The 26,019-nt window shown below is 51.6% G+C and overlaps 1 long non-coding RNA gene across 3 annotated transcripts in view; it reads right to left on the bottom strand.

The window, feature by feature from the left end:
• The window catches only part of LOC147366394 (uncharacterized), a 40,231-nt gene extending 19,106 nt beyond the window's left edge, over positions 1-21,125 (bottom strand). For 2 of the 3 annotated variants that reach the window (XR_015133364.1, XR_015133366.1), the window contains exons 1-2: positions 13,275-21,125; positions 8,857-9,014 (exon numbers count right to left, since the gene is read on the bottom strand). This is a non-coding gene — a long non-coding RNA (uncharacterized LOC147366394). Of the gene's footprint in view, positions 1-4,148; positions 6,806-8,856; positions 9,015-13,274 lie in introns of those variants that run through there. The other variant, XR_015133365.1, reaches the window with a different exon arrangement.
• Positions 21,126-26,019: the final 4,894 nt, after the last annotated feature.

Below are 26,019 nucleotides of genomic sequence, written 5' to 3'. Positions count from 1 at the left end.
CAGAACCTTTGGTTGTGGCTGCGCCCTCTCTCCGGAGACCTGCCCTGTGGTCAAAGGGAACTTGCAGTTTCTATGTTCAGCCTGCGGACCTCCAGCTGTTGGGTCAGCTTGGAGGCAGCTCCCTGTCCACACAGGTTCTGCAGGCACGTGAGGGGTTCACCCTGTTCTTCAGACAGTTGGGGTGTAGGAGGCCCCCTCCCTCCAAAGCCTGGGGGAGGCCTTCTGGGCTTCCTGAGTGAGTGAGTGAAAGTTGCTCAGTTGTATCTGACTCTTTGCAATCCCAAGGACCATACAGTCCATGGAATTCTCCAGGCCAGAATACTGGAGTCGGTAGCCTTTCCCCTCTCCAGGGGATCTTCCCAACCCAGGGATTGAATCCAGGTCTCCTGCACTGCAGGTGGATTCTTTACCAGCTGAGGCACAAGGGAAGCCCCGAGAATGCTGGAGTGGGTAGCCCATACCTTCTCCAGCGGATCTTCCTAATGCAGAAATCGAACCGGGGTCTCCTGCATTGCAGGTGGATTCTTTACCAACTGAGCTATCAGGGAAGCCCCCTGGGCTCCCTAGTGGTACCCCACCCTCTAGAGGACAACTATGTCCTCTACAGACCTAGTCTTGTCACGCTGGACTTAATCAGTCACTGGCTGCGGCGGTCTTTGGTAGCACATGTGGCGGTGTAGGGAGTCAGTCTGTGGGAACTCACATCCACAGCTGGAAAGTGATAGCGGGGAGTGAGAGCGAATCCGGGCTCCTCCTCCCCGGCTGTGTGCCAGACTTGGCCTCTCTGCCTCTGTCGTCACCTGCGGGGATGGTAATAAGCCTCCCTCACCAGGTTAGTATATTTAGAGATCAGAGATTTCAGGGTATGGTTTAGCACCAGGCACAACCCAGATTACCACATGACCATTTATTATTATCTCCCCTGGGCAGCGCTCAGGCACTTGCCTAACAGTCTACTGGGGAAGTCGCACCGTTGGTATTTAGAGTGACATTCGAAGCGGTGCAGTTGTCATTCAGTCACTAAGTTGTGTCTGACTCTTTGCGACCCCACGGACTGCAGCACGCCAGGCTTCCCTGTCCTTCACTGTCTCCTAGAGCTTGCTCAAACTCATGTCCATTACGTCGATGATGCCATTCAACCGTCTCATCCTCTATCGTCCCCTTCTCCTCCTGCCCTCAATCTTTCCCAGCATCAAGGTCTTTTCCAATGAACTGGCTCTTTGCATCAGGTGGCCAAAGTACTGGAGCTTCAGTTTCAAGCATCAGTCCTTCCAATGAATAATCAGGATTGAGTTCCTTTAGGATTGACTAGTTGGATCTCCTTGCAGTCCAAGGGACTCTTGAGAGTCTTCTCCAACACCACAGTTTGAAAGCATCAGTTTTTCAGCCCTCAGCTTTCCTTATGGTCCAACTCTCACATCCATACATGACCACTGGAAAAACCATAGCTTTGACTATATGGACCTTTGTCAGCAGTGACGTCTCTGCTTAATATACTGTCTAGGTTTGCCAAAGCTTTTCTTCCAAGGAGCAAGCGTCTTTTAATTTTATGGCTGCAGTCACCATCTGCAGTGATTTTGGAGCTCAAGAAAATAAAATCTGTCACTGTTTCCACTGTTTCCCCATCTATTTGCCATGAAGTGATGGGACTGGATGCCATGATCTTAGTTTTTTGAATGTTGAGTTTTAAGCCAGATTTTCAATCTCCTCTTTCACCTTCATCAAGAGGCTCTTTTGTTCCTCTTCACTTTCTGCCATTAGGGTGGTGTCATCTGCATATCTGAGGCAAAGCCTGGTTCAGGATGTCTGTCCTCAATGACCCCACCTCTGACCTTCAGGTCCCCAGCGGCTCTCCGCCTGCAGCCATGCCTGCTTGCGCGCGCACACACACCCATAACCCATCCCCCAGGGCCGCCACACTCTCCCCCCGGGGGCACCACGCTACCACTGTCACAAGGACTGATGCCAAATGGGCCTCGGACAGAGAAACCAAGGCCTTGGTTGCCGTTAGGAACTTTTCGAAGCCTCCATTTATTATTTACTCATTCATTCATTCATTCCTGTGCCAAGGTTCCCTGCAGCGTACAGATGTCCCAGCTGAAGCCACCCCTCACCTTTCCAACAACCTTCTGTCCTGAGGAAACCCCACGCTGGCAGTCCTGACTGCTCCATGCAGAAGTCAAGACGAGTTCCCAGCTCCCCCTTGTGCCTTGGATGCAGGCTCCATCCAGGACCGGGCAGGGCCTCGGCCCAGAGCTGAGCGATGTGGAAGCTGGCTCAGTAGGCTGGGTGAGGGGCTTCCACTTTGCGGGCATCTGAGAGGTGATGACTGTGGGGCGGGGGAGAGGGGCCATCATGGAGCCGGCTCCCCATGGTAGGGCGTGGTGGGATTTGAGGCTCTGATCCTGGGTCCATTTTTCCAGCCTCTCGCTGTTTCTGTGTGTTCACACCTCAGTCCACCCTCCCAGCCTGAACTGGTTGTGTGCGTTCTGTGTTCACAACCAGCATGGCTGCCAGGCGGCCACTGCCCACCTTGAACGTCCACGGAGCGCCTGCCTCGTGCAAGACTGCACTTTCCTGTCCGCTGAGCACTCACCGAACCCCCGCTAGGCAGGTGATGGCTGAGGACCGCGCGGCCTTGGGTCACTCTCAGGCCAGGGACAGGCCTCCTCAGAGGAGACGGTGATTTTGCATTGTCTCACATAGAGAATCTGTTCCAGACCTCTTCTAGAAGAGACGGAACACCGAGATGGGCGCTGCAGCTCACCCAGGACCTCAAGGTGTTTCTCAGGCCACCTGGGCCGAGCAGGCAGGCCTGGGCCAGCTGCAATCACCGCCTCCCTGAGCCTGGGGACTGGGGGTCTGGGGAGGAGGGTGCACCCACGGTGCACCCACCACTGCCCTGGGAGCCCCTCGGAGTCGGGGGCCGAGCCCCTCTCCCAGCTGCCGCCAGAACCTCGCAGCTGCTCAGAAGAGATGAACACTGCCTTATACTCCGTGTGTGTGTATATGTATGTATGGATACAGGTTATGTGTGTGTGTGTATGTGTGTACGTGTGTGTGTGTGTGAGCATATGTGTGTATATGTATGGGTGTGTGTATATATGTATGGATACAGGTTATGTGTGTGTGTGTGTACATGTACGTATGAGGGTATGTGTGTATATGTATGGGTGTGTGTATGTATATGCATATGTGGGTATGTGTGTGTGTGTACGGGTCTGCATGTGTAGATGTGTGTGTCTCTGTATACATGTGTATATGTGTGTATATGTATGGATACAGGTTATGTGTGTGCATGTATGTGTGTACATGTGTGTAGGTGTGTATATATATATGGATACGGGTTATGTGTGTGTCTGTATGTATACACATGTGTAGCTGTGGGTGTGTGTATAGGGTATGTATGTATGTGTATGGATGTGTGTATGCATATGCATATGTGGGTATGTGTGTATATGTATGACTGTATGTATAGATATGTGTATCTCTATATATATATGAGTGTAACACAAGCTGGAATCAAGATTGACGGGAGAAATATCAATCACCTCAGATATGCAGATGACACCACCCTTATGTCAGAAAGTGAAGAGGAACTAAAAAGCCTCCTGATGAAAGTGAAAGTGGAGAGTGAAAAAGTTGGCTTAAAGCTCAACATTCAGAAAACAAAGATCATGGCATCCGGTCCCACCACTTCATGGGAAATAGATGGGGAAACAGTGGAAACAGTGGCTGACTTTATTTTCCTGGGCTCCAAAATCACTACAGATGGTGACTGCAGCCATGAAATTAAAAGACGCTTACTCCTTGGAAGGAAAGTTATGACCAACCTAGATAGCATATTGAAAAGCAGAGACATTACTTTGCCACAAAGGTTCATCTAGTCAAGGCGATGGTTTTTCCTGTGGTCATGTATGGATGTGAGAGTTGGACTGTGAAGAAGGCTGAGCACCGAAGAATTAATGCTTTTGAACTGCGGTGTTGGAGAAGACTTTTGAGAGTCCCTTGGACTGCAAGGAGATCCAACCAGTCCATTCTGAAGGAGATCAGCCCTGGGATTTCTTTGGAAGGAATGATGCTAAAGCTGAAACTCCAGTACTTTGGCCACCTCATGCGAAGAGTTGACTCACTGGAAAAGAGTCTGATGCTGGGAGGGATTGGGGGCAGGAGGAGAAGGGGACAACAGAGGATGAGATGGCTGGATGGCATCACTGACTGGATGGACGTGAGTCTCGGTGAACTCCGGGAGTTGGTGATGGACAGGGAGGCCTGGTGTGCTGCGATTCATGGGGTCACAAAGAGTCGGACACGACTGAGTGACTGATCTGATCTGATCTGATGTGACTGTGTGTGTGTGTGGGGTGTGTGTGTGTAGGGGTGTGTGAGGGTGTAGGTATGTGACTGCATATGTGTGTAGGGGTGTGTGTGTGTGTAGGGGTGTGTGTGTGTAGGTGTATGTGTGTTTGTATATGTGTGTATGTGTAGGGGGTGTGTGTGTGTAAGTATGTGACTGTGTATGTGTGTAGGGGTGTGTGAATGTGTGTAGGGGTGTATGTGTGTGTAGGGGTGTGTTACTGTGTAGGGGTGTGTGTGTAGGGGGTGTGAGTGTGTAGCGGTGTGTGTAGGGGGATGTGAGTGTATAGGGCTGTGTGTGTGTGGGGGTATATGTGTGTACGTGTAGGTGTGTGTGTGTAGGGGTGTGTGAGTGTGTAGGTGTGTGTATGTGTATATGTGTGTACGTGTAGGTGTGTGTGTGTGTAGGGGGTGTGTGTGTAGGTGTGTGTGTGTGTGTAAGGGTGTGTGAGTGTGTAGGTTTGTGAGTTTGTAGGTGTGTGTGCTTGTAGGGGGTGTGTGTGTGTGCTTAAAGTGCTCTTCTTCTAGGCACAGTCCCTTATTTCAGTTCCTAATTTTATTAAATCATCAGAGCCCTTCACTGACTGCAGAATATTCAATTAATCGCATCTCCGCAGAAGCCAGAGCTGGTCCCACCAAGGGGACGGCTGCGCCCGCCTGCTCTCCTTCAGATGACCCCCGGTCCAAATCAAAGCCACAGAGAAGTTAACTCTTTCTGTGAGCAGCACTTTCTAACTTCCACAGCCACCACTCTCAGGCCACAAACAGAATCTTAAGTTCTGGAACTGACAGCTGCTTTACGCCCTTCACTCACTGGCTCAGCACGTGTGCACTGAGAGCTCGCTGTGTCCCAGGCGCCGTCTGAACTCTGCGGACCCTGGTGTGATGGGGCAGGGTGAGCCTGGAGTGTCTCGGGGGCGGGGACAGGCGGTGGTGGAAAATGAGCAGGCGGGTGGGGTGTAGGGGGGTCCTCTCTGAGAAGGCAGGGGCCCAGCCAAGAGCTGGGGAAACAGCCACGGCCCCTAGGGAAGAAAGAGGCAGCTCGGGTGTTCCTGGGACCAGGAGGGCTGGAGAGCAGCAGGAGGGTGTGAGGACAGGACATGATTCGCAGGGGCCAGTGCAGAATGAAGATGTGGGTCTCATTCACCAAGTATTCAGGATTTCCAGACAGTGACCATAGAGGAAGACGCAAGGGGGACTCCGACGTGGTGCCCGTGAAGCCAGCCCCACGGGGGCTGCACTTGCAGCTGCCACCCAGCATCACAAGAGATGGTCCCGCACACCCCAGACCCCTGGGAAGAGATGCAAACTCAAAATTCAAAGTACGGTCTCTACTGAGGGTGCATCACCTTCACACTATCATAAACTTGAAAAATCCTCAGTTCAACCACCCTAAGTCGGGGACCGCCTGTACCTGCGATGGAGGCTCCAAGAGGGACCAGGGTCCCGGGGGATCTGCAGGGTGGACCAGGAGGTGGCCTGGCCTGGGGATATAGAAGGGGAGATGTGGGAAGGGGGTGGGCCTTAGAGAGCTGATGGGCTGGGCTGTGGGCAGTGAGGGAACAGAAGTGCTGGAGTTCTGCCTGATGTTTGTGTTTGGAGAGGCTGTTAGTGACCCTGCGGGAGTGTGGACGGCAGGGCGGCTGTGCCTCTCCGAGCAGATGCCCTTCTCTCCCCTCATGCAAGTCCGAGCCCAGCTCGCGGCCAGCGACAGCGCTTGCTCGAGACGCCTCGCAGTCAGAGGCCGTGCTGCCAGATGCTAAATCTGCCCCCTAAGAAATCTGAAGACAAAATGTGCAGCAGCCGCTGTCCAAAACCAATATGTACAAAACAGCACAGGGCCCGTCTGAGCAGCAGGTGTCACAGCGGTAAACACGCAGCCAAACGTGTTGGCCTTGGCAAGCGCTCGTGTGCGTCTTGTCCTGGAAATGGAGTTTCTGGAAATTGGAACCTGGGAACCGACAGCTCAGCAAAACTGCCCTCGCTGGCTGTCGTTCAGAGCACTGCTAGGAAGGCCAAGGTGACCGCTGCCTGAGTGCTGGCACGTGCAGGGGATGTTCAAATGTCCTGGGCCATTCCCGCGTGGCCTGACTCATGCTTCCCACAGCTGTAAAGTCAGTGGGGTTATCTGTGATTTTCAGGTGCTGACAAGGGGGCTCAGGGAAGCCAAGTGATTTGTTCAGGATCACACAATTAAATGATACCCAAATTTAAAAGCAGGGGGAACAGACCCTGTGAGTGGCCAGCCCCCTTTTTTGTGCCAATGGTACCTGATTTTTATGGCAACTGGCCAGTCCAGGAGATGCGCTCTTGATGGGTCCTGGCCGGTCACAGGAATCCTGTTCCCCTTTGCCGCTGTCGGGACAGGATGAGCATGGGATCTACTGTGGCCAACGAGATGGGAAAGAAAGTGGCGGGAGCAGAAAGTTTCGGCCAAGACTTTTCCTCCCTAGTAGAAAGGAGAGAACAGTAAGAGGGCAGACTAGCACCCTCCACCTCTCCTGCCTGCCTGCGGACAGGCTGTGAGAGGGTGAGGCTTCTGCCTGGGGCAGCCTTTTGGATGCAAGAGTGGATAAGGATAAAGCCAACTAGCTGAAGATGCACTGGACGCTGGCACGTGCCCAGGGCCAGGATGATACAGCTGGACTGTCCAACCACTCTGAGGATCTCCTGCCTCCAGACTTCTTGTTGAGTGAGCAGCAAATGTCCAGATGGTGGAAACCACTGTCAGCTGGGAATTTATTAGTTATCTTCAGTTGAACATCTAACATAAACCCTGGATTGGTCAAACTTCAAAGCCTGTGATCCTTTTCCTGTTACACTCTTGATATTTACATGGGGTCCAGCTGCACCCAAGGTCAAGGGTCAACCTACTGCACCATAATTACAGAACTGATAAGACTCAGAAACTGTAAGGAAAGCAGCCAGCTTAAAGAAGGAGAGGGGATCAGTTCAGTGAGAGCAGAAATCTGGCTTCTGGCCTTGGCTGTTCTTGGCGTGGATCCTAGCATCATGGGACTTCCAAGCTGGAACAGACCGAAACAACCACCCAGTCCCACCCTGTGTTCCAGAGGAGGAAGCTGAGGCTGTGAGAGGCTAAGGGACTGAGGCCCTGAGACATGGAAACCAGTGCCCCACGAGCCCTACCCGCACGACCTCTCATTGCTTCCTGCCCAGACTCTTCACTGACTTTGTCCCAAACTCTGATCGACCCATCACCTTAGAGTAAATTCTCATGAGGGGATAAACTGGTTTCTTTCATGTTTTTCTTTGTTGGATCAAGTCACCAGCCTGTTCCAACAAGCTCGGCAGCACACCCTGCCCAGAAAATAGAAAGAACCTGGAGACACTGGAGGGCAGAGAGGCCAAGTTCTTGGTTTTTCAGATTAAACCCGATTCTCGAATCCCACAGAGACAACCATCTTGAAAGCAAGTGCTGGGTGTTCGGCAGTCAAAAGACTAAGCTTTGAAGAGATCCAGTCAGAAGCACTGCCCTAAAGACCACGCTGCGGATTCCCTCGTGGTCTGGTGGTAAAGAATCTGCATGCCGATGCAGGAGACACAGGTTTGATCCCTGGTCCGGGAAGATCCCACATGATGTGGGGCAACGAAGCCCGCAAACCACAACTACTGAGCCTGTGCCCTAGGGCGCAGGAGCTGCAACTACCGAAGCCCGCACGCCCTAGAGCCTGCGGTCCGCCACAAGAGAAGCCAGCGCGTCGCAACTGGAGAGCAGCCCCTGCTCTCTACAACTAGGGAAAGCCACCTGCAGCAGCGAAGACCCAGCACAGCCAAACATAAGTTAATTTTTAAAAAACTAAAAATAAAAAAATAAGCACCACACTGGGAGTCAGAGGACCACGCCCCCGCCCCCTTGAAGATGGCCCAGCCTGGGGGGAGGGGGTCTAGGTGTGGGGACGCCCTAGTAGGGGACTGGTGTCCAGGGAGAAGGAGCAGGGAGGACCATAGGGACACCAGACAGGACTGAGGAGAGATGCAGATCCTTCTCGAGGGGACCAGATCACTAAGGCAGGATTTTGGAATCGGAGGACAGAGGGCGCGGGCCTGCGGGCCATCCCAGCGCACAGACAGAATCCAGGCCACTGAGGACTGGTCAAGGAGAGTCGAGGTGCTTTCTGGGGCCGCAGGAGAGAGGCTGGTTGATATCCTGAGTCTCTTCCAGCCCCAGGGAGGTGGTGGAGGGGGGTTGCCCTCCTGGTGCCCCAGAAGGCAAGGCCATGGGCATCCTAGGGAGCCCTGCAAGCCTGAGGCCACATGGAACTGTGCCCACCCTGGTGGACCCCAATGGTGGATGGTTCTGGCCAGGGATCTTATTAGGAAAGGACATCAATAGTAGAACACAACAGAAAGATGTCATACTTCTGCAAATGCTACTGCAAGTGGGGCGGATGCTTCCTCTAAATACCATCTCATGTGTCCATTCATTCACAGCCTCTAAAATGCAATGTAACAAACACAAGCCTGGTGCGTACGGCTCACCTGAAACAAGCCTCTCCGGGCTGCAGTAGCTGTGGCCGGGCTGGCTCTCATTGCTGGGGCTGCTGGATCTAGGACAGCCTGGACCACTCCGGAGTGAGCCAGGCCCGCTCCACGCACCTCTCATCCATCTCTGGGGTCCGCAGATGAGGTTGGCGCTCCTAGTGGTAACGGCAGAGAGAAAGATCTAGAGACTGTAAACATACAAGTGCTTTTGGAGCCTCGAATTGCTTCTCATTTGCAACATCTCATTGGTCAAAGCAAGTCACACATTCAAGGTTGAAGTCAGAGTGCAAGGGCACTCTTGATACAGGGAGAGGGAAAATTGGGTCCCTCTTGTCACCCACCACACTCTGTAAGCCCCCATGGGCCCAGGAGCCCCCAAAATGAGATGCCATCAAGGGAAAGAGGAAAACCCTGATTCTAAAAAACCTAGACAGCATATTAAAAACCAGAGACACCACTTTGCCAACAAAGGTCCGTACAGTCAAAGCTATGATTTTTCCCAGTAGTCATGTATGGACGTGAGAGCTGGGCCATAAAGAAGACTGAACCCTAAAAAACTGACGCTTTCAAATTGGGGTGCTGGAGAAGATTCTTGAGAGTCCCTTGGACAGGAAGGAGACCAAACCAGTCAATCCTAAAGGAAATCCACCCTGAATATCCTATTGGAAGGACTGGTGCTAAAGCTGAAGCTCCAACACTCCGGCTACTTGATGTGAAAAGCTGACTCACTAGAAAAGACCCTGATGCTGGGAAAGACTGAGGGCAGGAGGAGAAGGGGGCAACAGAGCATGAGATGGTTGGATGGCACCACTGACTCAATGGACATGAGTTTGAGCAAGCTCCAGGAGATGGTGAGGACAGGGAAGCTTGGCGTGCTGCAGTCCACGGGGTCACAAAGAGTCGGACACGACTGGGCAACTGAACAGGAACAAGCACAAAACGGCTGCTGGATGATGAAATTGTCCACATTTAACCTGTAATTTACCTAACTTAGGTTTTCTGCCATTTGAGGGAAATAGAGCAGTGAAGGTGAAAGTTGATCAGTTGTGTTTGACTCTTTGCGACCCCACTGACTATACAGTCCCTGGAATTCTCCAGGCCAGAATACTGGAGTAAGGGAAATAGGATTCTGGATAAAAATTAAGTTTAATTGTAGAAAAATAAAGTTACAATTTTTGTTCCTGTGATTTGTGACTGCGATTTTTCCCACTACATTTTCTAAGCCAAAGATTCAAAATCATCAAAACGATCAGTGAGTCTGCCTTCAACACTATAGAAACCTGCTTTCTGAACGTCCTAACCAAACCAGGAAAAGATGCTCAAAGACAGTATGATTTTAACTTCCAAAAAGCAAATATAAAGGTGAGGGGACGTGTTAAAAATTCCAATCTGGCTTAAACTGTGGGTTCTGGGACAAAGTGTCCAGGAGCCTCTGACACTCTTCCTAGAGTATCACCTTCCTAATGCCAGCCAGTCCTGTGATCACAACAATAATCGCTTCAAATGTAAAATAGCACTTGACCCTTTCTGGGGCAAGGCAGAAAATAACATTCAATTACTTGTTGTCAAATGAATATTATCATCATTAAACCAGTTCTGGGATATAGTCCGGTGAGTGATGGGGGGCTCAATTTAGGACCGACTGGAACACCAAACCCTAAATACAACATTTCCTGTTACTTCTCATTCCAGAAGTTCTTCTCAGTATTCACTGAGCTTGACAGAGTAAAAGAAGGGCCAGGGCCTCAGGGGACCGGGAGTAAAACCAGAAGGGACTCAAGTGCCACAGGATGGAGGAGGAGCCTCCACGTGTGGGCTGTGCGCTCAGGCGTGTTCGGCTCTTTGGGGGCCCCGTGGACTGTAGCCCACCAGGCTCCTCCGTCCCTGGGATTCTCCAGGGAAGAATACTGGAGTGGGGTGCCATGTCCTTCTCCAGGGGATCTCCCCGACCCAGGGTCTGAGCCCAACTCTCCTGCACTGGCAGACAGATCCTTTACCACTGTGACACCTGGAAGCCCAGGATTCCACAGGTCTGAGCACTTTACCTCAAAACAAGTCCTTTACAAGGTTCTCTCTAACGGGATGGGGGTCTTCTCCCTTTTCACAAGTTCGCTCCAGTTGTGTCTCTGCCATGTCCTGTTAGTGTCCTGTGTGTGTGCGCGTGCTATTCTATTCTGGGGCTTCAAAGAGCTTTCAGAAATAACATGTCTGGGTCCCTTTTAATTCACAGAACTTCACTTTTTAAGTAAGTTTCACATGTACATTATATTTGCACTCCTTACACCCTGCAGCAGGCTGGCCACCAAAGATTTAGCTTCCATCCATCACCATACTCTTTACCCACGTGCCCTTGGCATACTTCCCCTCTGTTGACCACCACTCTGCTCTCTGTATCAACGTATTGCGGTTTGGTTTGGTGTGTTCATTTGTTTTGTTTTTTATACTCCATGTATGAGTGAAATCACATGGTGTCTATCTTTTCCATCTGACTTATTTCACTTAGCATAGTATCCTCAAGATTCCCTCCATGTTGTTATACATAGCAAGATTTCATCTTTTTATGGCTGAATAATATTCCATATACATATTAGAGAGAGATCTTCTTTATCCAGTCACTGGTGGGCATGTCGGTTGCTTCTATGTCTTGCCTCTTGTAAGTAATGCTGCTATGAACACTGGGTACGTATGCTTTCATATTCTTTGGAAAAACATCCAGAAATGGGATAACAGGATCATACAGTAGCTCTATTCCTAATTTTTTGAAGGACTTCTGTACTGTTTTCCATAGTGGCTACACCAATCTACTTTCCACCAATTGTGTATGAGGGCTCCCTCTTCTCCACATCCCTTGCCAACATTTATTATTTGGTACCCTTTTGACGATGGCCATTCTAACCAGGGTGAAGTGGTCACTCACTGTTTTAACTTGCATTTCCCTAATGATCAGTGATGTTGAACATCCTTTCATGTGCCGGGGGCCATCTATACGTCTTCCTCTGAAAAATGCCTATACAACTCCTCTACCCTGCTTTACATTGGGTTGCCTGCTAAGTCCTTTTTATAAACCAGGGGTGCACGGCAGAGGATGGGGGAGACAACTTGCTCAGGTCTTTCTGTCCTGTTATTTCCCGGTGACTGGAGTTCAGGGATCCTGGGGGCCTGGTGGTCAGGGGCTTCACCAAAGGGGGATTCTTTGAAGGGCAAGGACTGCCCACACCACCCCATCAGAAGGAATGAAGTCAAAAGAGGGCCTAAAATGAGTTGTACACATACCATGGATGAATTGTATGGTATATGAATTAGATTTCAATTAAAAAAAATTTTAAAGAGAGTCTGGAGTACTTGGGCTGGAGGTCTCTGGGGGCCTTGGAAAGTCTTTCATAGTGTCCTGAAAACCCCAGCCTGAGCCTCAGGGCCTGCCTTCTGCTAAAAAGACCCCAGTGGTCACCCCCATCAAGGGCTACTGGAAATGCTGTGGAAAGTCACCAGTGCCTGAGTACACCTGCTGAGTCCAGAATTTCTGGGGGAATGTGTGTCCAGGGGGGCTTCCCTGGTGGCTCTAAAGAATCTGCCTGCAATGCAGGAGATGTAAGAAACATGGGTTTGATCCCTGGGTCAGGAAGATCCCCTGGAGGAGGACACTGCAACCCATCTCAGTCTTCTTGCCTGGAGAAGCCCATGGACAGAGGATCCTGGTGGGCTACAGTCTATAGAGTTGCAAAGAGTTGGACATGACTGCAGGGACTTACGTGCTTTCCACGGTCAGCGGTCAGGCAGTGGCACAGCCCTGGGTTGCCCTCACCAGTTTACACGTGAACAGAAGCACCTGGATTTAGGGGTCAGCTGAGACGCTGGAGCTGCAGGGTCTGAGGTCCGCCTTTCGTGGGCCCACCTCTGACGCCCAGCCTCTCCAGTACCACACCCCCATCACCCACCAGAAAGAACGCCCCCTGGGGACAGAGGGCCGCAGCTTTGGGTTCAGAGTATTCAAGCCCTCGGTCTCCCTCCAGATTTCTGACTTCATATCCTGGAAGCTATCCCCACCCCCACCCCACCCCTTGAGCTGGAAATCCAATTGCACCAGCGACCCTGGGGGGCTTGGACTTGAACCCATAGGTAGGGAGCAGCCCATGCAGAATCCACCACCCCCCCACCCTCTGGCTCCAGGAAGATGGTGCCAAGGAAACCCAGCTCCCCCGGGGGGCCTCCTTCCTAAAGACGATGGAAGAAGTGGTAGACGGGCAAGGCACCTGCCTTCTCAGGGGTGCACGCTGGACGTCCCCCGCCGCTACAGCAATGCTGGTCCCAGGACCACCCTCCCCAGATGCCGGCCCCCACCAGGGAGTTGGCTGCCTGAACCCTCCTTCCTGCTTCTCCTATCCACTCCCCTCCCCCGGCCCACCGCCTACTCTCACCTGAGAGCCTGGTGCTAGCCTACACGTGGAGGCATCTTCGGTTTTGAATCCTTTTGAGCCTGCCCGGGACATCCTGTTGGCCTCCAGCACAGCCTTCGGGTTTCATGCCCACACACTCACCACGTCGGGGCATTCCCAAATCACACTTTTTCCTTCCTAAAAGACCCCAGGCTGAACCCTGATTGGTCCAAGGTCAAGGGCATGTTAACATCCCTGGCAGTGATTGGTTAGGAGTGGGCACGTGACCCAGCCTGGGCAGGTTTCCTGGCTCCTAATGCAGGGACCCTGGGAGAGAGCCCCCCATCTCCAGAGACTGTGACTGGACATTGCAACTAAGGAGAGCAGAGCCCCGACGGGACAAACCTGGTGCCCCCCACCACCACCTTCAAACAGCCGGTGTGAAGTAACACCCCAGCCCATCGTCTCCTCCAGTTTCTGTTCGGCTCTTCTGGAAGGGGCCGGATTCCCCACATGAATGCCAAACACCTGTGCCTTTTCCAGGAGTCAAGTCCTGTTTGGGTTTTGCTTCTTCTCACCTGGGCATTTCCCGCCCCTCCTCACTGACAAGCCTTTTGCTTGACCTTCTATAGAGACCAGCTCTTAGGAAGACTCAGAGCTGTTTACTCGCCCACCCCAGTCCCTGCCACCGCTCAGGAGAGCCGGAGTGTGAAGAGACGGCCATTTCCTGAGCCCCTGCCCTGTGTTAGGCCAGGGCTCACACATCCACACATCCGAGAAGGCCAGGGCATCCTCTTCTCCAGAACGGTTATTATCCTGATTTTACGTACTTGGCACTGAAGCTGGGAGAGGTTAAGTGGCTTGCCGGAGATCACGGAGCTGGCAGTTGACGGAAACAGAAATTGAGCCCTTAGTAGACGGGTTCTTGGACGAGGGCCTCTCCACGTGCCTGCCTCCCTGCCCACCCTCAGCCCTCACCCTGACCTGGTGTCTTAGCAGAGGAGGGGGGCTTGGGGGCCCCCACCACGTGGAGGGAGAGGGTGTGCCCTGTCAGGTGGCTTCAGTCCTGTCCAATTCTTTGCAACCTCACAGACTGCAGCCCACCAGGCGAATCTGTCCACAGGATTCTCCAGGAGGAATATTGGAGTGGGTTGCCATGTCCTTCTCCAGGGGATCTTCCGAACCCGGGGATGGAACCCGCATCTCTTCCATCTCCTGCACTGGCAGGCGGGTTTATCCCTAGCACCAGCTGGGAAGGAACAGGAGGGCATGTCAAGCATCATTAACACACTCAGCGTGTCACAACCACCGTGTGTCCTCAGTGACGTCACAGTGAGCGAGGTGTGCCTGCCTCTCTGGCTCTGGCTGGCCCGTGTGACTCGCTTCAGTTACTGGCACCTGGGAAGGGTGGCATGATGGTTCCTTGGAGACCCTGTCTGTTCCCATTTGATTACTCGTGCTTTTGACATCACTGTGAGAAAACGCTTAACTGGAGTAGCTGGCACCCCTTGAGCCTGGGCCAGGCGTGCACACCAGAGCAGAAGCGTCCAGCTGATCCCCAGATCTGCAGGGAGAAGATGCGGCTCCCAGCTTCGTCAGGCCTAGAGCAGGTGCGGACGCCCCCCAGCTGTCTTGTAAATCTTGGCACGCGTCCCTGATGTACTTGGTTGTTGGCTACGTGCGCCGGGGTGAGGGTCATACGTGTTATGTTTTCACCTATGCCTTCATAACTTGTGCTGGTTTGCTGCATCTGTGATCAAAGTGTTTTGGCCTCAGAGTGCTACTTCTGGACTATCTTGTGGGTAAGGCACCTACTAGAGGACCTCATGGGCTTCCCAGGTGGCTCAACTGGCAAAGAATCCGCCTGCCAATGCAGGAGACGAGGGTACGATCCCTGGGTCAGGAAGATCCGCAGGAGCGGAAAATGGCAACCCACTCCAGTCTTCTTGCCTGGAGAATCCCCATGGACAGAGGAGTTTGGTGGGCTACAGTCCATCGGGTCACAAAGGGTCAGACACAACTTAGCGACTAAACAACATCAGAGAGGACCTGATACACAGCCCGTAAATGCAGAGATGACGACAGTGGTGGGCGTGGTGATGGTTTTAGGGGCGGGCAGTTATGTGAGGCACTAGGTAGAACCCTGGCTGCTCAGGGCCACCCCTGAACTCCGTACTCCTATCCGCAGAAGGCGAACTTCTTTCCAGAAAGAGCATGGTGCTACAGACAGCCTCAGGCTTTCAACCCACCACAGCACCTCCTTATCTCAGTCCCGTCACCCAGCACCTGGTCCAGACCTGGGTGGCCCTCTCTAACAGTATGTACCTGCTCCTGGCATTTTGGCTAATAAACACAGAAGAAAATTCTTCCAAAAAAAATTTTAATGAGCTGATTATAGGAAATAAATGATCATCAATTAAGAAATCACAGAGAAATGAGGACTGACAGAAGCTGAAGTGATGGACTTGTTCATCTTGTTATTTCCAGCGGGAGGCCACGACCTGACAAATAATGAGGTGACACCAGGGAAAAAGAAAGCTGCCATCCCCTGTGACCCCCAGGTGTTCTGGGGGTGGGTTCAGGCCTCTCCCTTCTGTGGCCATGGGGTTGCCTGGGGTTTTAGGCCTGGGTTGGGGGTGCTGCTGCTGTCACTAGAAGGGGGAGTGGGCCACCAAGAGGAACAGGTGAGAACCGGATACGCTCACTCACTTCACCAAGCGTCATGCCCCCAGGGGAGAGGGTGTCCGTCCTCGTGAAGGTTACATTCAAGTGGGAAAGACAGACCCCCCCCACAAATAAATGACCGCAGGTACAAACAAAGGTAGGCACTGTGTTCCTAGGCGGGGGTCAGCCCCCCTCCAGCAGTGAAGCCGAAAGAGTGTAGGGACTGGGAGTGGCAGGTCTGGAAGTGGCCACAGGCCTTCGGCTCACATTCTAGAACCTCCGTGGCCACGCCTCCCTGCCAGAGAGCCTGGGAAAGTGCAGTCTGGTCGTTGGGCCGGGAGAGACTCACTCTGACTGGCCAGTGGCCCCTGTCATTCAGTGCAACACGAGGAAGGGCTGTGAACCTGTGAGGATCCAAGATGCGATTTTAGACGCTGGAAAGGTCGTCGTGTGAGAGGGAGGAGGATAGGCTTTGTTCTGACCTCAGGGGGTAGAAGCAGGGCTGTGGGTGAGCAGAAGCTCTCAGGGAGGCAGCAAGGGTGAGCAGCCATCTGGGCCTACCTGGTTTCAGTCCTGGAAGCCAGCCCACCCCACCCACCAGCCCCGGCCCCCCAGCCCTCGGCCCCGGAAACCTGTCATCGGGCTGACACGGGTGTGTCTGTCCTATGACTTCTCTTGGGCAACCCTCTCTCCCCCAGCCCCCTGCTCTTTCAGATTTGAGTTATTGTGCTGTTGGCCATGAGCTCGATGTTAATGAGTCAGCAATATATATCAAATAAGGTGCCTTTATACAGAAATACCATAAAACAAGGTGATGTACTGACTACTTGATGAGTCTGTGGTGGCCAGAGGCTCACAGAAACCCAACCCTGTGTTTGCCCACCAGCAGCGATGCAGTTATTTGCTAGTTCAGTGTTCATGGTGACTTTACAGAACGCAACGACCAAAAATAACAAGAACTGGCTGGAGAGCTACACAGTGGAGTGCTTTTTCGGCCGTAAAAAGAAATGAGTGCTGGAATAGTATGGATGAACTTTGAAAACATTATGCTAAATGAAAGGAGCCGGTCACAAAAGACCGTCTATTGTATGATTCAATTTTATGAAATGTCTAGAGCAGGGAAATCTATACGGATGGAAAGATTAGACTTGAGCCTGGGGGAGGCAGGGGAGGTGTCAAGTAGAGGAGCAAAACTTAAAGGTTTCTATTTGGCTGATGAAAATTATCCAAAATTGGTTCTGATGATGATTGTACGTATCTGTGAAAACACTAAAAAGACACAGGCTTGTACACTTTAGGTGGGTGAATTGTTACGGTATATATGAATCATATTTCAATAAAAGGGTTTAAAGAATAACCCTCCAGAGTAACTCACGAGGGAGAAGCTGGGGGCAGGGCTCACCTCCGTGGCTGCCCCTTGGGCACCTCCTCCCTGCAGCCTTGCTCTGTGTTCCCTGCCCTTCACAGGCAGGCTCAGCCCCTACACCCCGCGTCTTGTTGGGGGAGCGGCCCATGTGCTCGTCTGGCCTCTCCAGCCTGTCTGACTCTGAACTCTGGCAAACTGAATTCCCCCATCATGTCAGGAAGACTTCCCAGCAGAAGTGCTCAGGAGTAGCCTGGGAGATCTACAAGGAAGATCTATTCCTTCTTCTCCTCATCTGATCATTCAAGCACAGCGTAGAAGATCACTTGGTGGAAATGACAGAGACGGCTCCAGGCAGCCCAGATCTGTGCTTCCAGACGACAATGACTATAAGGTCTTTTCCAACCCAGATAGCCTCGCATCCGTCAGAAATGCTTCTGACATGCTGTAACAAAACCCCTGACACCCAGTAGCTAAGCATGAAGGGAGGCAACTGTCTCCCGTGGCTGGAGGTCTGGAGGTCAGCAGGTCCGGGGTGGGTGCAGGGGCTGGATGGTTTCCTGGGTCCCACTCCCTCAGCCTCAGCACCAGGCTGTCTATCCTAGTCCTGCTGCTCATGGTCACAGGACAGCCACGAGCGTCCGAGAGCACACAAGATCGCTCTCTTGAGACAGAAAAAAGAAGGTACCAAAAGACTTTTTCCTTAATTGACTTTGTCTTTTTAACTGGGATGGAGCAAGCCTTTGCCAGGAGGCCCCTCAGCAGGCTTGCCCTGTGCCTCACTGGTCACCACGGGGTCACGTGCCTGGTCCCGGAGCAGTCGTTGGGCTGCGTGATCTGCTGCGATCCACACAGTGTCCCTTGGGAGGCTGATGTCACAGGATCCCCAATCCCTCCCTCCAACAAACCCAGATGCTCCTGGGAGGCTGATGTCACAGGATCCCCAATCCCTCCCTCCACCAAACCCAGATGCTCCTGGGAGGCAAAATAGGCAAAGAAAGAAGAGCTTTTGGGTGGGCCATGACGAGCACGGGTTGAGGATTACGGAAGGTGGAAGGAAGACCCACCGTGTTCTCTTGCAGGAATACTAACTATTGTGACATGTCGAGAACCACCGGAAGGAAAGGCTTTGATGCGTGTGATTATGAGCTCAAAGTCTAACCAAGTTCCACCAGTTGGCTTGCAGCAGTAGCGCAACAGATCCCTAGGGCTTAAGAAAACAGGCCCTCACCTGGACGGTAACCAGAAGGACAGCCTGTCAGTGCTGGCACCTGCCCTCCACGGGGCATTTCCTCGACCCAAGCAAGAGGAACTTCACAGTGCTACCAGGGCATCTTCCCCACCCAGGGATCGAACCCAGGTCTCCTGCATTGCAGGATGATGGGTTTTTTGTTTTTTTTTTTTAATCACTAGCGCCACCTGGGAAGCCCCGCTATTGGATATACAAGAGGGCTATTGCCTCTGCTCCTGATACTTTGGGTGTGGAAAGCACTTTGAAAGCAATCGGCTTGCGTGTCCACGGCCGAGTAATGGCTCATATCTGGAGCTGTGACGCGTCTGTGACGGACAGCGTCTTCCACGTGTTTGTGGCCACAGACACCCTACATGTACCCAGCGTGTTTTGTGAATACAGAAGAACAGCTGCAACCTTCTAAAAATTAATGGGTTTCTGGATCATTTGCATTTTTTATGGTTTGCCAACATAGGATAGGGAGAGGGGAGGGAATTTATTAATGTTTGAAGAAATCCTCCGAAAGAAGCAGCGAGCCTTCTCGGCGAGACGGCGGCCTTCCGCGTCTCTCACGGGCCACCCCCTCGGAGGGGAGAATTGATGTGCAGCTCCAAAAGGAGACAGCTGCTGCGCCGCCAGGGAACCGCCCGGGGCTGACATCATTCTATTCGGGGCCTGCGTGATGGTTTGGTAACGGCCATTTTCAGAAAACAGCCCAGGCAATTTCAGGATCTGCCGTCACAATAGGCACACTAAAAATAAAGTCAGCATAAATAGATTAAGAAATGGACAGCATAACAAGGCATGAAGAATTAGAATGAGCGCGCCGAGCTCCAGATGACAGCAAAGAGCTGTGCGAGAGAGAGACTGGCGGAGGGGAGAGGAGGGTGGCCTGAGCTGCTGATGCGGGGGTTTGGGGACAGCTCGGTCCCCGGCCCGGCAGCACAGAATCGCATTGCATTTAGGGGCAGCGGAGGCGCTAAACTAAGGCAGAAGCCACGCTCCTGTAGCGATGCCATTTTGGGGGGGGCTGACACCTCCTAAAAGCCTGGAAGTGCTCCATGGCTGACCCCGTCCTTCCCAAACACGAGTTTGGAGAAGGATAGGGATGCAGTGCTGGAGAAAGTGAGCTGGAAAAACGTTTTTAATTCAGTTATGACACTGGGGGCGGGGGTAGGGAAATGAATTTCTTTGGAAAACTGGCATGAGAGGAAAGAAAAAAAGGCATATGCTAGAAACTTGCTGTGCGAACTCGGGGAGGTGGGCATCTGACCTAGGGGCTCCTGAGCAGTCTTAGTTAATGACCTGGCTGACTGCCAGGCTCTGCCGGGGGGTGGGGGGGGCTTCTCCCCCCACCCCCATCCCTTGTGGCTGGAAGACCTCTTTATTTCCTTCTGCATCCCAAGCTGGGAATGCCAGAGCACCCCAACTCCTCATCCTCTCACCATTCACGGGCCACCCCCTTGGAGGGGAGAATTGATGCGCAGCTCCAAAAGGAGACAGCTGCTGCGCCACCAGGGAACCGCCCGGCGCCCGGGCCTGCCGCCTTCTGATTCTAAGAAGTGGGTTAAACAGAACAGAGCAACAGACACTGCTTTCATGGAAATATCTTATGCAATTTCTTTGGAACATCATTTCCCAACTGAGTTCCCTGGTGTTAATAAATACTAGGTTTAAAACATGGAACTTAAAACACAGTTTAAAACACCAGGGCTTCCCTGGTGGCTCAGACTGTAAAGCATCAGCCTGCAATGTGGGAGACCCGGGTTCGATCCCTGGATTGGGACGATCCCCTGGAAAAGGAAATGGCAACCCACTCCAGTACTCTTGCCTGGAAAGTCCCATGGATGGAGGAGCCTGGTAGGCTACAGTCCATGGGGTCGCAAAGAGTCGGACACGACTGAGCGACTTCACTTTCCTTTCCTTAGAACACATAAGTGTTCTTAGCTTAAGTAAGTTTGGGAAATTTGCAGGTGAATTTAGTGCAACAAGTGAATTTGCTGCATCAGAACTTTCCAGAGTCTTAATATGATAAAGTATGCTATGAATTTTACAGGAGGAATAAAGTAGACAGGTTTCTCAAATGAATTTTACCATCAACCCCCACCCCCGGACTTAAAAATATTTGTTTGCAGAACACCATGGTAGGACTCTCTTGGTATGTGTTTTCTGCTAGCTGCAGACCACGTGCTTTCCAGTTAGTTGAATGTCCTAATGCTGGTGGCACGCCATCCTTAAGCCAGAGCTGGGGATGTTGAGGAAGGAACACAGCCCCCTGCGTTGCTCCCGAGCGAAGACCAGTTTTGTTTGATAAAGGGAACATCTGGACTTCCGGTGGCACATTGGATAGGAATCTGCCTGCCAGTGCAGATTCAATGGGTTTAATCCCTAGTCCAGGAAGATCCCACATGCCGAGAAGCAACTAAGCCTGCACACTGCAACTACTGAACCAGTGTGCTGCAGCTCCTGAAGCCCGCCCACCCTGGAGCCTGTGCACCGCAGCAAGAGAAGCTGCCGCAGTGAGAAGCCCGAGCACCGCAACCAAGAGTAGCTCCTGTTTGCCTCAACTGGAGAAAGCCCTCTCGCAGTAAGGAAGATCCAGAGTAGCCAAAAATAAATTGATTAATTTTAAAAAGTGAAAGTCGCTCAGTCGTGTCCGATTCTTTGCAACCCCATGGAATTCTCCAGGCCAGAATACTGGAGTGGGTAACTTTTCCCTTCTCCAGGGGATCTTCCCAACCCAGATTGAACCCAGGTCTCCCACATGGCAAGCAGATTCTTTACCAGCTGAGCCACAAGCAAAGCCCAGTTTTACAAAAGAACATCTTGAAAAAAGGAAGCGTTTTTATTGTTAGTTTTGCAGTTCAGTACCAATTCAATGACCTACTAGGGACATGGCTTAAAGAGTGGGGATGATGGCCCTGGGTTCTCCAGCTTGGGGAAGAAGGAAACCACAAGGTCAGGTTAAACCTTGCCTGGTGGCAGACACTTTGCTTGTGCCTTTCCGTGTCGTGCTAGTATTTTGGCAGACATTCATCAGAGGTCAGTAAAAGGTAAATAAATGCACTGGGGCTTCGCTGTGGAGACATTTAATCGTTTTATTAGCATATTATTGTGTCCAGGTGCTTTGCCAAGTGTAGAGCCAGTTCTGGCTTCATCTGCTTCCTAACTGCTGGGGAAATGAGCAAGAGATTCTTCCGACATTCCCTCCTCTCTGTGCAGCCCTCCCCAGGCGGCTGGAGGTGGAGACGTGGCTGAGATGGGGCTGCCCGAGGGATTAGCTTTCCGTGTTTCCAAACAACAGGTGGGATCTTTTAACTGATCTTTCTCCTGAAGGTTCTCCAGCCTGACTGGAGATAAGGGGAGGTAAGGATGGGAGGTGGGGTACTGGGGTGGGTGGAAGTGAGGGGGCTCTGGGCCCACCAGCTTGGTCAGGATTGCAGAGTCCCTTGGGCATCTGGGTCTATGGGCCAGAGTGGGGAGTGTGCTTTTGTATATGACACCTCCTGGAAAACACGGTTTGGGACCATCCAGCTCTGGGACATCTGTGGGCTCATCGGCAGCCAAGCCCCACAAGGGCAAGGCTCCAGGACCTGAGGGATGTAGAAGAGCAGCCCATGCGGGCTGTCTGGGGACTCAACAGCAAGCAGTGCTGAGGTGTGAGGGGAGACGGGGGCCTGTCTGGAAACCATGGGGAGGAGTTTCAAAGGGCTGAAGCCAGAAGCACAGAATTTCAGTACCGGATTGTGCAGTGAAAATCAAGGCTCTCTCCAGAAGAGACCCACACAAAGATGGGTCAATTAATTTTCAACAAAGATGCAAAGGCAACTCGGTGGGGAAAGGATAATCTTTCCAACCGATGATGCTGGAACAAACATTCATTCATAATTTAAAAAAAGAACCTCCATCCAAATCTCACGCCATATACAAAAATTAACTCCAAATGGATCTTGAACCTCAATGCAAAGCCTAAAGTTATAACAATTCCCAAAGAAAACATAGGAAAAATTTTTGTGACCTAGGTTTAGGCAAAGATTTTTTTAGCTACAACACACCATATGCATGACTCATAAGAGAAAAAAAAGTGATAAATTGGGTTTTATCAAGATTATTTTTAGCTCGTGGTTGATTTTTATTATTATTTTAGTTGTTATTGGAACATAGTTGATTTATAATGTAGACTTTATCAAGATTACAAATTTCAACTCTTTAAAAGATGATGCTAAGAGAATGAAAAGACACGCAATAGACTGGGGGAAAATATTTGCAAAATACTTACAGATAAAGGACTTGTACCAAGAAAGTTTTGAAAACTCTCAGAACTCAATAAAAAAGACAATAACACAACTAAAACCTAGAAAGAAGATTTGAACAATTTGCCAGATTGTTAGATAATGCCAAAGAAGATGTGTTGCTGCTGTTGTTTGGTTGCCAAGTTGTGTCCGAGTCTTTGTGAAGCCATGGACTGGAGCCCACTAGGCTCCTCTGTTCATGGGATTTCCCAGGCAAGAATCCTGGAGTAGGTTGCCATTTCCTACTCCTGGGGGTCTTCCCGGCCCAGGGATCGAACCTGCATCTCCTGCATTAGTAGGCAGATTCTTTACTACTGAGCCATCTGGGAAGCCCAGAGAAGATACACATCTGGCAAACAATCACATGAAGATGTTCAAAACCTTCTTCCTTAGAGAAAAGCAAATCAAAACCACTGCGAGACAGTTACATCCCTGTTAGAATGGCTAAGTTAAAAAGACTGACCACATTCTGGCAAGGAGGCAGGCAATGGGATCTCAAATCTGAGTCAGAAATAATTTGGTTACCTCCTATAAAAAGTTATTTCAGGAGAGTGCAATATGGCAAAATAATGGTTAATTTGTTTTCAGGAGCCTAAAGCTCAGTCGTCCTGAATCAACAGTCCCAGGAAAGGGGGGCCCTTCTTGTCATCTCCATTTAATAGACAAGTACACTGAGACCTGGAGAGCCTGGATCACAAAACGAGTTAATGGTAAAGGTTCCATCGGGACTTCCCTGGCAGTCCAGTGGTTAAGAATCCGCCTTCCAATGCAGGGGATGGGGGTTCAATCCCCGGTTTGGGAACTAAGAGCCCACATACCCTGGAGCAAACCAAGCCCAAGTGCCCCAACCACAGAGGCCCACGCTCAGAGCCCCTGGGCCACAACTGGAGAGAAGCCAGCACGCTGCAACGAAGATGCTGCACCTAAGACCCAATGCAGCCAAACAGAATATGAATAAATATATTTTAAAATGTCAGAGGTTCCAGGCAGGCGGGTCAATTCCCCAGCCTGTGGCTTAACGCGTGCATCACACCCTGCTCACACGCGCTTAGTGGCAACATCGTGAAGACCATACCGAAGGAAACGACACAACAGCAAACCCTGAGAGGAGACACCCCCCGCCGCCATGGACAGCCGTGTTGCTGTATCGCTGGGTCCCTGCACAGAAATTTGGGTGTAAAAGGAAACCTTGAGAAGTGTGGAGACATAAAGAGTATCTCTAAGAAGAAAAGTAGGGTTTGGCAGTGAATCTTTTTCTGTGCATAATTTAACTTCTTTCTTTGCTACCCTGAACCAGAAGGGAATAGAGTTAAATATAGACCTTGAGATACCGCCAGACTTGTGCAAATAGACATTAGGAAGAGTGTTGAAAGTTGCAGAAAACTACAGAGTACAATTAAATTTTTGTCCATCAATCACTGCTTGCTAGGTACTCTTACAGAAGTTTTGTGTGAGAATGCTGTTTTATCTCTAAAGGAAGGTATTATTCACCAGCTTTTAGAGATGATGGCCTTCGGAGAGATTAAGTAACTTGCCTGAAGTCACACAGCTGGAAAAAGGGTTGAAACCCAGGTTTGTCTGAGTTATCAGTGCCTATCTTTTTCAATGTATTTGTTGCCTCCACCAGGAGACTCATCTCTCAGAGAGACACATACACAGGCCTCCTGGGGGCACGTATGTGTCCTGCTTCTATTTGTCTTTCACGCTTCATGTTTATGTGATGCTAAGAAGCTCATGTTTCCGGTTTGCTCTGAAAATTCAAATGGCTACCCTGTCTCGCCCTACTCCCCATCCACCTGGTAGTTAATAATCACTACTTCCTGGGCAGGAATTACCCCTGCAGAATCATCCTTTCTCCCCCTGCCCTCTTCAGCAGCTTGGCCAGTGTCAATAACCCCAGACAGAAATTCAAACATAGTCAGAGGGACTTCCCTGGTGGCCCAGTGGTTAAGAATCCTCCTGCCAATGCAGGGGGTGGGGACACAGGTTCCATCTCTGGTCTGGGAAGATCCCACATGCTGTGGGGCAACGGAGTCCTTGTGCCGTACCTACTGAGCCCGTGTTCTAGAGCCCAGGAGCCGCAACACCGACGACTGTGTGCCCTGGAGCCCCTGCACCACAGCAAGAGAAGCCACCGCAGTGAGAAGCCTGTGCGCTGCAACTTGAGAGCAGCCCCCACTTGCTGTAACTTCAGAAAGCCCCGGTGCAGTAGCAAGGTCCCAGTGCAGCCAAAATTAAAATAAATAAATACTAAAAAAAAAAAAAAATAGACAGTGGCAACTCCAGCTCCAGACAAGGAAACAGGCCCTGGCCCCACCCGCCTCTAGGCTCAAGGGTCTGTTAATATCACCTTGGAGAATCCATCTCAAGACTTTTCAGCATCAGGAGGGGCTTCCAAACTCTGACCAGCAGAGGAAATGAGGCCACGTTGAACCAACAGCACTGTTTTCTGCCAGCCGCAAACACTTGGCAAGAAGGAAGGCTTGGAACAGGTGGGTGATGCTTTTTAATTGGATGGGCCTCGCGGCTGTAACAAATATCAATATATGGCTGGGGCGGCTGCGCAGGCGTTGATGCATCTGGGCCTCGCGGCTGGTGCCTGAGCCTGTGTTGGAGGCGCCCCCTGGGGCGGTGGGGGTCTGGGGGATCCGCGGGGGGCCCACCTTATTGGATCAGATGAGCTGGGGGGGTAAGGATGAGTCGGGGTGGGCGAGGGTGGGTGCGGGGCGCGGGGGCTGCGTGGAGGGGCCAGCCCACGGCCTCTGCTCCAAGGGTCTGACGTCTCGAGGCCAGAACAGACCCTGCCGCGGGCCCGCCACGCTACATCGGGGGTGGGGAACATCCCGTGCACGACGGGGCTGCAGAGGCGGGTGGTGAGACGGGAGCCTTCCAGTGCTTTTGTTACTGCAGTCACCACCGTGCGATATTAACAGGAAAACAAGACAGCCTCCTGGATGTGTCTAGAAGCGAATCTCTTCCCCCGGCAGCTGTCCAAGGGCTTTGGGAGACGGCGATGTTGGCTGCTCTTCCTTTGTTTCTGTGTTTTTGTTTTTCGCAGGGAGGGGGCGTTGGCTCTGGGCAGAGCGGATGAGACAACGGTTCTGTGGAGCCGTCAAGTTTATGTTTCCTTCCAAATGAGGCGTTGGGGGAAGAGAAGAGTCGCTAGGTACTCAGGCCACGAGGGAAGCTTTGACCCGGTCTGGAGGTTTTTCTCAGGAACACATGAACGGGGCACGG

This window comes from Bos grunniens, chromosome 9 (assembly GCF_055505025.1).
Source record: "Bos grunniens cultivar Pamir isolate PY7600 chromosome 9, Bosgru_T2T1.0, whole genome shotgun sequence".
Taxonomy (NCBI): Eukaryota; Metazoa; Chordata; class Mammalia; order Artiodactyla; family Bovidae; genus Bos; species Bos grunniens.
The sequence above is the reverse complement of the archived record's forward strand: the minus strand, read 5'-3'. Positions and strand labels throughout refer to the sequence as shown.